Consider the following 12,122-nt stretch of genomic DNA (forward strand, 5'->3'; position numbering starts at 1 on the left):
TGAGAGTGAAGATACATAAACTTAAACATAAGTAAATAAAAAGGCACAAATGCATCATAATTGCTTCCCAAAAAATGTTTATTATGAATAAGCATTCAATTACAAACTTCTCCTCCATGTGCACTCAGCTGCAGGGGGCCATGCACTCATCTTGCAAACTTACCAAGGTCTTTGCACACTCGGCTGCAAGAGCCTTCCCCTTCTTCCTAAGTACAAGAAACAAAATTTTCATGCCTTAGCACCTTGCCCTTACAATGTTTCTTCACTTCAAGTTATCTTCTAAGACTCACTATGACTCAACTACTTATAGTATTTTCTTTATAATAGCATGGTCTGCGTACCATGGGCGGGTCTCAAAACAACTCTATCACTTACCCACCTAAGGGAATAAATCCCCTTTGACTCTACTTATCTTTGCGATCCACTTTCCACACTTCACGGACAATTTACCTTTTCTACAAAAATATATTGCAAAAATGACTCAAAATTTAACAAAATTGACCCCGGGGACCTTATCCCAATAAGCATCCAACACAAATATGGTAATTTTCACTATATTTACTTAGCTGGCACCTCGATCTTGTTGCGGAGTTCACTGAACTCGATCTGCAATTCTTCTATGTCAACAAAACCCATTACTACAGTTTATTGCACTTCCTCCACTAGCTTTTCTGCCATCGGGCCTTCTACCATTGGCACATCATTCTCTATCTGCTGAAGTGTCTTCAACTTTTCCTATATTGATAGAGTAAGATGACATGCTTCCTATGTCCATGGCTATATTTTGGCATTTAAAACGACCTCTTTTCTCTACATCTCTACCATTTGCAATTGAAACTGTTTTCTTTCCTGCAACCAAGTGAGGTGCTAGGCTGGTGCCAAAGTGTGTGTAGTTGCCCTAATTTCATCAAATTGTCACTATGTCTCTCAAATGTCTGTGCCAAGTTTTTGTAGTTTTGGGTCCTCCTGCAGATTTGTTCATAGCTCCATGGCCTATTCAAATATCAGTGTGAAACTTGTGACTGCTGCATCCAAATTTCCCATGCTCTCCCTAATGGATGCTCTGCGCTACTCCTGGACCTCTGGCAGAGTGGTTGGTTGTAATTTCAACTGTAGCTTTGTCATGTTCATTTGGAAGTAAAAGGTTACTTGCCCAATCTCATACTTCGATTCCATGACTGCAGTAGCCAACTTCCAAATATTTGTTGTTGTTTATGCATCCTCTGGATTGTGAAGCTTTGGTGGCGTCTTGCATGCCTATGAAATTGCTTCCTCCAAGCTCTGGCTTTGCGCAACGAGTGCTTCCTTTTCTTTCAGTGCGTGAGCCTTTTCTGGGAAGATCTGTTCATTGTTCATCTTGACCTCACTTATGACTAATAGTGCTCGTTTCTCCCTGATTGTAAGCTCATCAGAGAACCCCTGATGAAGTGCATGGAGGTCCTAAATGGACAATGCAGCTAAATGGGATACCTATGTCCTTGATCTATTCGAGTTGGGAATTTTCTTCATCTGCGTCCATGCGCAATGATCCCTCAGGTAATGGAATGAATCTGAGGTCCAAATTCCTTTCTACATCTAGTACCGATATGCTGGCTTGCTGTAGGCTCACTTGAATCCCACTCACTTGTCCCACACTCACCTGAATTCTACCTATTTGAATCTGCAACTCGTGCAAATCCTTTTGGATGTTCCCCATCATATGCATGTACTGCTACTTGAACTGTGTTCACAACTTTGTCATTGTATCACAGACCTTGTCCCTGATCTCATCCAAGTCCCCCTCAGTGAGGACGATTGGAACCATGTGTGCCCACTTATCAAAATTTTGCTTCTTTTTGGACTTGGAAGTGGTCTTCCTGGTCCTCTTTTGCAATTTGAAGGGGTACCCTTCTCCTTGGCACCAATTCCTTCCCCCTCCCTGGACCCTTCCTTGTCCACAGTCTGTTGAGAAGAAGACTCCTCCACTTCCATTATGGTCTCCTTTGTAGCATGCTCCTTGTCAGTAGCTTCCTTTTCGGCACATTTTTTGTCAGCAGTTGCCTTAGCAACAACTTCCTTCTTTTTCTGTGTTGATTTCTCTCAGGCTACAGCCTTTTCAACCTCTTCCCTTTTCTACGTTGTTGTGGCCTTCGCGGAGGAACTTTCCCCGGCTGTGCTTGTTCCTGCGTCGAGATCTGGTGGCTGCCTCTATTCAACTAGCCATTTTCCTACGACTTCCCACACATCCACGATCGTTACTAGGTATGGAAACTTGTACCATATTTTCTTAGGGTCTTGCCACGTGCAGACAGATAAATTATGAAAATTGACTTTAAACTCCATGTAGGCCTCTAATTGTTCAAACAATGTTGGTGACAACCTTGGCCTATAATTGATCATGATGAGAAGGTCGATCTCCATCAACACCCAAAATACCTTCGTTTCCATAACCCTTTCTAGGTCCTTGGTTGCCCACAACAAAGTGAACTTTGCTGCCTCTGGTATTTCCTGATCTTGCAAAGGGAACTGGCTATCCTCCAGAAGTCCCCATGCCATAGAACAATCGATAAAAAAAGCGAGGCATAGTGAAAAGCCTTTCCATCATCCTATGCTTTACAACAATTCAACAAGAATCCTTTTCATAGGTACTGCACCCAGTTATATTTCACCCCCTTCGCACATTGTGCAACCAATGAGATTAGTAGCGCCGACACTTTGTCCGCACGACATTTTCTCATAATCTTGCAAGCCAAAATATGAGCAGCAAATTGTACTGTGTTATCAGTGATGGAGTCGATGGGTATCCGTGTGACTTCTTGATTAAGTCATACTTGCGCTTTTTTTTCGGCAATTTGTTCCTCTTGATTCTTGCCTCCAAATTCCTTGGTAGGAAAACCTTGAGATATGGTAGATCAACATATCTGTGATTGGGATGGGATCTCTGAGCTAGAGACACCCATCATGCACCAACACAAGATGATGGCATACGCACACTATGTTGATAGTGGTTCGGCTAAAATTTGGTACCCATATAATATTCAGCAACCCGACTTTTTCAATCCCCACAACCCACTTCATAGTCTCTAGTCACGTGACTGTAGTCTCCTCATAATATATCTTTGCCAGATATTTGTTTGTAGCCAAATGTGGGAATTTCTCATGACCAGCAATATCCCAATCCTCCATTTTCAATGCAGGGATACATCCTAACTGCACGCCTTCAAATGGCACTTTCTCTGGTAATAGCATGGTAGAGACCATAAATTTTCTAGAATTTGGATCGTTGGATATCTTCGCTTTTCCCTTTCATGGAGGGATATAATATGGGAGCCTAGTGATAGGCTTGTGCTCCTCAACATCCAACTCTTCAACCCCATCGCGAAGCTCCTCTTCATCCAAATCCAGGGGTTCATATGGTTGTTTTGCCTTGTCCATATTTCCTTTCTGTTGAACCTCCACAAGGTTATTCCTCGGTGACTGCCTCACCAGAACAACTTGGGGTTTCTTCTTCTTTTCCTTAGCAGCATATGGCTTTGGCCTAGACAACCTCGGTGTCGTAGGTACAAATGTTGTAGCTTCTATCGATGCAATTTTAGGGGATACGACATTAAAGACAACAACTTCAAAGATAGCATCTTCGGAGTCAGTGGCTTCTGAGGGATTACTGGTTGTCATGTTGTCTACAAAGGCCTTTTGGAAGGTTTCAGATACGTTAGCTAGCCCTGGACACTTAAAAATATCTTCCCAATACTCTTGGTTCAAAGACATATAGTAATCATTCTGGCAGCAAATTCGCTGAAATAAAAGTGTTATAATGTAGGCCAACATGCTAGGTTTATAGGTAATTTCGAATTCAAATCCAATCGTTCCCTCCAAAATCCTGCCGTAAATGCATCTTTGGTGGAAAATTTCCAAATATTTTCACCATAAATGTCACCTACCTGCTCCTCCTAATGAGATTTTTTCCATCCAATCAACTACAGTGCATTCAACAACTATTTTTGGACCTAACTACATGGCACCATCCTCCATGGTGTAGCCCTCCTGGTGCTCCTCCTCCTGGCATGCTACTTTCTTTCCTCGCACAACCTGCTTACTTCGTTTCCTCATTCCCTGGGTAGTGTAGTTTATAGTCACGTACCTCCTTGCAACTGTCTAGAGTACCAAGACTATCCTACCATCATATATTCATTGCATAGGGGCAAGATCTCCTTGATACAACTTCAGTCAATTTCCATTGAATCTTCCTGAGAATGGTTCCCCATTCAACTTTTTGATTTTAACTGCACCACCATCCGTGATTTCCTTAACAAAATATGGCCCTAACCAGCGCATTTCAAATTTTCCTGGAAACTTTGTGAACTTGCTATCATATAGGAGCATGAGATCATTCACCTTGAAGGTGCACAAATTAATATGCCTATCATGTGAGGCCTTCTCACATTCCTTCTAATACCTGTTGGTGAAATCTGACTAGAAATCAATCTTCTTCAAGCTCTAGTAACATGCGAGGCACTCTTCCATAGTCTCGCGATCAACCATCTCAGCGAATGCTGCAATCTGTAGACTTGGTGCAATATACTCCATCGACACGACTGATTTTATTTCATAGACTAGTATGAACAGGGTTTGTCATGTTAGCTTCTCATATGTCATCCTAAATACCCATAGGACTACTTGTATGTGCACATCCTGATCATTCCTTTGCACATTATAGACCTTAGTCAACACGTTCTCTAGGATCTTATTAAATGCTTCAATTGTTCCATTTTCCTAAGGGTGATAGGGCATACTCTTCTGATGATACACCTGAAATTATTCGAGCAATCCAAAAATAGTTTCATTAAGGAAGTGTGTACCTTTGGACATCCAAACCTTGTCCACACGTACTCAAACAAGAAATTCTCGGCTGTAGCAGTGGTACACTCCTTCACTAGTTGTGCTTCTTCCCATCTTGTCAAATACTCCGTTGCAGTAATAATGTAACACACACCTGTCTTCTTCCTTGGTAGCTATATCGGACCTATAAAGTCAATAGTCCATTTGTCAAACACTTGTACTGAAGTTTGAGGATTTAAGGGTAATTCATCTCACTGTGATGGTTTTCCCATCCTTTGACAAGCATGACATGCCTTACAATACGCTTTCGAATCCATATGCATTGTTGTCCACCATAACCCTACATGTAAATACTTCTGCATGGTCGCTCTACCTGCATAGTGTCTTCTCACCCCTCCTTCATGTCCTTCGGTGAGGATACTAGAGCGCTCAAACTCCAAAACATATATGCCCAGTATTTCATCAGTGCCCATCTTATACAAGTGTCTCGCTATCAGAGAAATGTTAGCAGTGCAGACAATTAGTTCTTTCTTCTTCTGAGTAGAATACCCTTTTGAAGTTGTTCCCTAGTTATAAATTGAATTATATCTACAAAATGATCATCTTCTACTCATACAAAAAATATTTGCACATTCATTAATCCTTCATCTAAATTAGTTGGCTCTTCACCTGTCTCAATCTTGGATAGATGATCCGGTCCCACATTCAACAATCTAGGCTTCACAATCACCTCGAATTCATACTCCTAAAATAGTAATAACCACTTGCAGATCTCCCCCCCTAGCACAGACTTCTTGACTAGGTACTTGAGAGCAGAGTGATCTATATACATTTTGAAATGTGCACCCAACAAATAATGTCGAAATTTCTGCAATGCGTAGACCATCGCAAGCCCTTCATGCTCTGTAGCTAAATAGTTTTTCTTGGCCTTAGACAATTTCCTACTTACAAATGCTATCATATGATCAGTCTCACCTTCTCCTTCCCAAGACAATACCGCACCCACTGCAATATAGGAGGCATCCACATGAATGTGAAACTCCTTCCAATCTGGGAACACCAAGATAGGTTCAGTCACCTTCTTTTCCTTTGAGACATATAGGCTACGCTGATGCCCTTCATCCCAACAGAAGGTCACATCCTTCTTTAGTAAATTCTCCATTGGCATGGTTATCTGAGCATAAACCTTGATAATTTTTTTATAATAACCAGTGTGCCCTAACGTTGCGTGCAACTACTTTAGATTCCTCAGAGCTTCTAAATTAACGATCACTATGATCTTCGCGGGGTCTAATATTAACCCCTGTTTGCAAACCACATGACCCAGCAAGATTCCATATGACACACAAAATATGCATTTCTTCAAATTCAGCGCAATTTGATTTTTGTGACAAGTATCCAAAATCAATCGTAGACTTGGAACATGGTGCTTTACCAATCTAAACAAAGTCTAGTCATCAAAATATACTTCGAGAAATTTATGAATAAATTCTTTAAACACAGCAATTATGACCCTTGAAAAGATCGTTGGTGCATTCTTCAGCCCGAGTGGTAGCACTATGTACTAGAAACATCCCTATTCTATTGCGAAGGTTATCTTGCTATGATCCTCTGATGTGATCTTAATCTAATGGTAACCTTAGAACCCATCAGTGACTAAATAAGCTTCCCATCCTCCAACATTTTCTAAAACTTCATCTGTAAATGGTGTTGGAAACGGATCATGCACACATGCATTATTCAACTTCCTTAGATCTACGCATATTCTAATTTCACCCTGCTACTTCTTTTCCTGAACCACCATAAGGCTTACCCAATCAGGTTCTTCAACTGGTTCAATGATTTTGACCTCCAACATCTTATCAAGCTCTTTGCGCACCTTTTCCTTATACCTAGGATTCAGTCAGTAGGGTCTTTATTTCATAGGCTTCGCATTAGTCTTCAGAGTGATCTTCATGACACCTAGATCCCCTACTATTCCTTTCAGGTCCGATAACTTAGTAGGAAACAAGTCCTTGTACATGCGCAACAGCTCCACAACCTTATCGATTGTATCTTCATCCTAGTGCCTCAGTCCCAATATTTACTTTCCTGGTCTTCAAAGGTTTTGATATATCAGGGTTTTCTGATTTAGGTCCCTCAACCTCATGTTGTCCCTCAATCTCTGGAATGCTATTTTTTCTTGGATCATTTTATTCTTCTTCAACAGTCACATTGTAGCACTCTAGCGCATGGAATAGCTGTGTACTACAATTTAGTTGTACCCATTCCACTAGTTCTTCAGGCATTCTAAAGATAGCGGCCTTAATCTCTTGTAGCACTTCATCAATGCATTCAAATCCTCAAAGCTGAAAGTTAGTAGAAGATTTCCTCAAGATATCCCATTCAGTTGTCTCGTGGTGTAGCTCTGTTTCCAAGTACCAATTCATGGGAATAGTATCTAAGATGTCAGAGAAGATGTGTGCCCATTCTGGTTGCGGCTCTTCTTCCCAAGCTGTCCACCATGCAAAGTGCTTGCGTGGATCATCCCTTCTGCTATATTTCTCGGTCATCTAGGTATTACCATATCCAAACCTTAACTTCATCATTCACTCGTATTCCTTCTAGCTAGCAAAGCGTTCCTTATGCGTACCCCACCAATGAGCAAGCGTAGCATGTAGTGCTAATTCAAGTGCCCGGAATTGATGTTCCTTGGGCACCTCCCTTTCAAACTCATCCAAAATGAGATTAACATCATTTAAGCCATCATAATGTGCAAAACCATGTATAGAAATTACCTGCATATGAATTCTAAAACATAGAAAATAAAGAATGCGAGAGCATAACACATAAAACACATATACACAGAAATTTTCCCCTAGATCCCAAAATTGGGACTACCAACTTTATTTTTCATTTTGTTCCTTTCAATGTTATAATACATATTTATACATGCTGAAGCATCCAATACCATGGACTGAAAACCATCGCGTCCAAAAACATGTGCGAAAATCATGCACAAAACCATAGGTGGGTCTACCCAGAGAGTGGGGTTACCTGTACCCCTCAAACCCCCTATGATCCACCCGCTATGTAATCAACACAACGAATGGGGGGCTTCACCCCCATTCTAATCCCCTAGTTAACTACTTGGACTAGTCGTGGAAAGAATATAACACAACTAACCATTCTCCCACTTGTTGTTTTCTTTCTACAGGTGGGCACAAGAGAGCTTAGTCATTTATCCAGCCCTACAATGCCCATTGTTTCTCTACACCAAGAGAACTTCTCAGAGCTCACAAATTTTTTCAATGCATCTACAATATTCTTCAAAGTTTCCACCTTTACGAGCAACACCTTTTTGTCTTCTATCATATCCCTCACAAAGTGATACTGAACATTAATGTGATTTGTCTTTGAATGATATGCAGGGTTCTTTGCCAAGAATATTGCACTTTGGCTGTCTCAGTCTATCATTATAGCTCCATGTACTAACCCCATACTTGAACAAAATCTCTGCAACCAAACTGTTTCCTTGCTTGCATGACTGGCTGCCATGTATTCTGCCTCTGTACTTGATAGTGCCACTAAGATTGTTTCTTACTCATCCAACTGACTGCACCTCCAAATGGGTTAAACACATACCCACTTGTAGATCTTCTCTTATCCAAATCTCCAGCCTAGTCTGCATCAACAAAGCCACAAATATCCAACAGTCTCTCTAATCCTAGTATTCCTTGGTAGCACAAACCATAATCACAAGTGCCATGCAAATACCTGAAAACCCACTTCACTGTTGTCCAGTGCTCCTTCCCTGGTTTTGACATAAACCTACTCAATCCTCCCACTTCATGTGCAATGTCTAGTCCAGTACAAACCATCGCATACATCAGGCTACCGACTACACTTGCATATGGAACATGGGACATATACTCTTCCTCTTCTTGCGTCTTGGGACACTTCAGCAAATAACTTTACACCTACAGGAATAGGAACCTTCATTGGTTTACTATCCTGCATATTAGACCTCTGCAATATTGTCTCAACATAATTCCTCTAGTTTAACCAAAGATTCCTCTTTGCCTAATCTCTTTTAATTTCCATGCCCAAAATATAGTTTGCAGCACTAATATCTTTCATGTTGAATTTGGAGGACAATTGGGTCTTCAAATCCTGGATAATTTCCTTGTCATTTCCAACTAGCAACATATCATCCACATACAATACCAAATAAATAACATAGTCACCAATTAATTCAAAATACACACAATGATCTACTTTTCTTTTGGTGAAGCCAAGTCCCCATATAAATGTATCAAATTTCTAATACCACATCCTTGGTGATTGTTTTAACCCATACAGAGACTTCTTTAACTTGCATACCAATTATTTCTTACCCTTCACCGCAAAGCCTTCAGGTTGCTTCATGTAGATCTCCTCTTCTAGATCCCTGTGAAGAAATGCTATCTTCACATCCATCTGTTCTACCTAAAGATCAAAAGTAGTAGCAATAGATAAAAGTAATCTCATAGAAGCTACATTGGCAACAGGAGAAACAATATCACCCAAATCAATTCCTGGCATCTGGGAATAACCTTTTGCTACAAACCAAGCTTTGGATTTCTCTACCTTTCCTTCTACATTTGTCTTCTTCTTGAACACCCATTTGCTGCCAATGGGTTTCCTTCCAGGCGGAAACTCCACCAGTTCCCAAGCCTCATTTTTGTGCAAAGATGCCATTTCATCAAGCATGGCCTCTTTCCAGAGTTTTCCACCCTCTGAATCTACTGCTTCGTTCACAGTTTTGGGATCATCATCAGTAATAGATAAAGAAAAATTTGAATAGAAGGTAGATGGACTATACCTTTCTGGCTACCTTCTTTCTCGAACTGATCTTCTCACACCTAGAGTTTGTGGCTCTTCATATTCTGATTCCTCCTCTACTATAGAGTCTGATTCTTCGTCCCTTAGCTCAAACTATATCTTCTTAGGTTCCTTTAGTTGGACTTCATATTTAATAACATCTTTTACCTCTCTAAACACCACATCTCGCTGTACATGACCTTGCTTGTTATTGGGTTCCAAATATTATAACCCTTTAAACCATCCAGATACCCAATAAATATGCACATTTCAAATTTACTATCTAACTTAGTTCGTTTCTCCTTTGGAACATGTACATATGAATCACATCCAAATACCCTCAGATGTGAAAAAGAGGGTTTCTTACCAGTCCATAGCTCTTGTGGAGTCTTATCCTCCAATGCTAATGAAGGTGATTTGTTGACTAGGTAACATGCTATCTTCGCCACCTCTGCCCAGAATTCCTATCCTAACCCGGCACCACTGATCATGCTTATTTCCCTTTCCATCAACATCTTGTTCATTCTTTCTGCAACTCCATTTTGTTGAGGTGTACATGGAGTAGTTTTGTGCCGTGCTATACCACACTTCTTAAATAATTCTTCAAATTCCTTACTGCAAAACTCTCCACCGTTATTTGTCCTCAGCACCTTTATCTTCTTCTCTGTCTAGTTTTCCACCAGAGTCTTAAATTATTTAAACCTGTCAAAGACTTCAGATTTCTTCTTAAGGAAATATACTCATGTATTCATTGAGAAGTCATCTATAAATGATACATAGTACATAGAATTACCCAGTGATGGAACTCTCACAGGTCCAAACACGTCATTGTGCACAAGTTCTAATATATGTTTCGCCCTCTTACCCCGAGAGGGGAAACTCACCCGATTCTGCTTCCCATATTCACAATTTTCATAGAAATCAAAATCCAAAGAGCTATTACTCATACCTTCTACCATACCTTTACCGTGAAGTATTTGAAGGCCCTTCTCTCCAATATGTCCAAGCCTTTGATGCCACAACATGGTCTTCTCTCTAGAGACGACTAAATTTTCTACTCCACTTTCAGGAACCGCAGAACTGTTGCACCCATCAACAACCGTTCTATGTTGCAGCTTGTATAGAGTTCCAATCCAAACTCCCCGCATCAATACCAGTACTCCCCAAACCATCTTGCAAGTATCCTTTTCTAACACTATTTCTACACCAACATCATCCAACTTGCTTACAGAAATTAGATTTTTGGCCAATGCAGGAATATGCAAAACACCTAGAAGTGTTCTAACCCTTCCACCTTGCAACTTCAACTTTACTTTTCTGCGACCAATGATTCTAGCCTTCCTATCATCCCCTAAGAAGACATCACCACCATCGTATTTCTCATACTCGCAGAACGCCTCTCTATGGGGAGTGAAGTGAAAGGATGCACCTGAGTCAATCAACCATGCCTCATGATCTACATGTGTACTTGAAGAAGCCAAGTACGCATCCCCACCTTCATCTGAGGTTGTTTTTGCATCTATAGAAGGAGCATCTTCAGATCCCTTCCCTTTATCAAGAGCTTTAGATTTATAGTCCCTTTTGTAGTTCCCTTCCTTTCCGCATTTCCAGCACACCACCTTTACAATTTTTCCTGGAGATTTAGATCTCCCTCTAGATTTAGATATCCCACTCGATGAATTATTTTTGTTTCTATTCTAGGACCGTCCTCATACAGACAAGGCATCACCATTCTGGCTCTCCATATTTTTCATCTCATCTCCTCCGTCAACAAGGATGTGACTATTTCATCAAATTACAAGGAAGTTGCATTGCTACCTATTACAATAGCCATACTATCCCATGAATATTCTAAAATTTTAATATCAACAGATGCTAACTGACTTACCACAGTATTAAATGCATTCAGATGCTCTGTCATCGAGTCTCCATCTTTCATCCTCAGGTTATATAGCTTTCTATGTAGGAACATTTTATTCACTAGAGACTTAGATTGGTACAAAGTCCCTAACTTGTCCCACAAAGCCTTCATCGTAGCTTCCCTTGATACATTCATAAATACTGAATCTGAGACACACAATCGTATTGTGCTCTTTACCTTCCAATCCAACTTCTTCCATTCTTCATCAGACACTCCCATTGGTTTAGTATCCGGATCTACCACGATCCACAAATCTTTATCCACCAACAAATCCTCCATCTTCAGTTTCCACAACTCAAAACTTTGACCATTAAATTTATCGATCTCTATCTTTCCACTGCTCACCATCTTCTTTCACCATCAGAATTGATCTCGCAGATCTCCCACTGAACAAGTTCTGCCACAAGCCCAAGTGAAACCCCTCAGCAATAAAGGCATCCCCTTGAATCCAAAATAGCTCCAATACCAAATGTAGGTTTTAACCCCATACAAAAATTACCTGCATACGAATTTTAAAACACAGAAAATAAATAATGAAAGA

Source organism: Pinus tabuliformis, chromosome X (genome assembly GCF_031772625.1).
Source record: "Pinus tabuliformis cultivar Carrire ecotype Pingquan chromosome X, CPIR1, whole genome shotgun sequence".
Classification (NCBI taxonomy): domain Eukaryota; kingdom Viridiplantae; phylum Streptophyta; class Pinopsida; order Pinales; family Pinaceae; genus Pinus; species Pinus tabuliformis.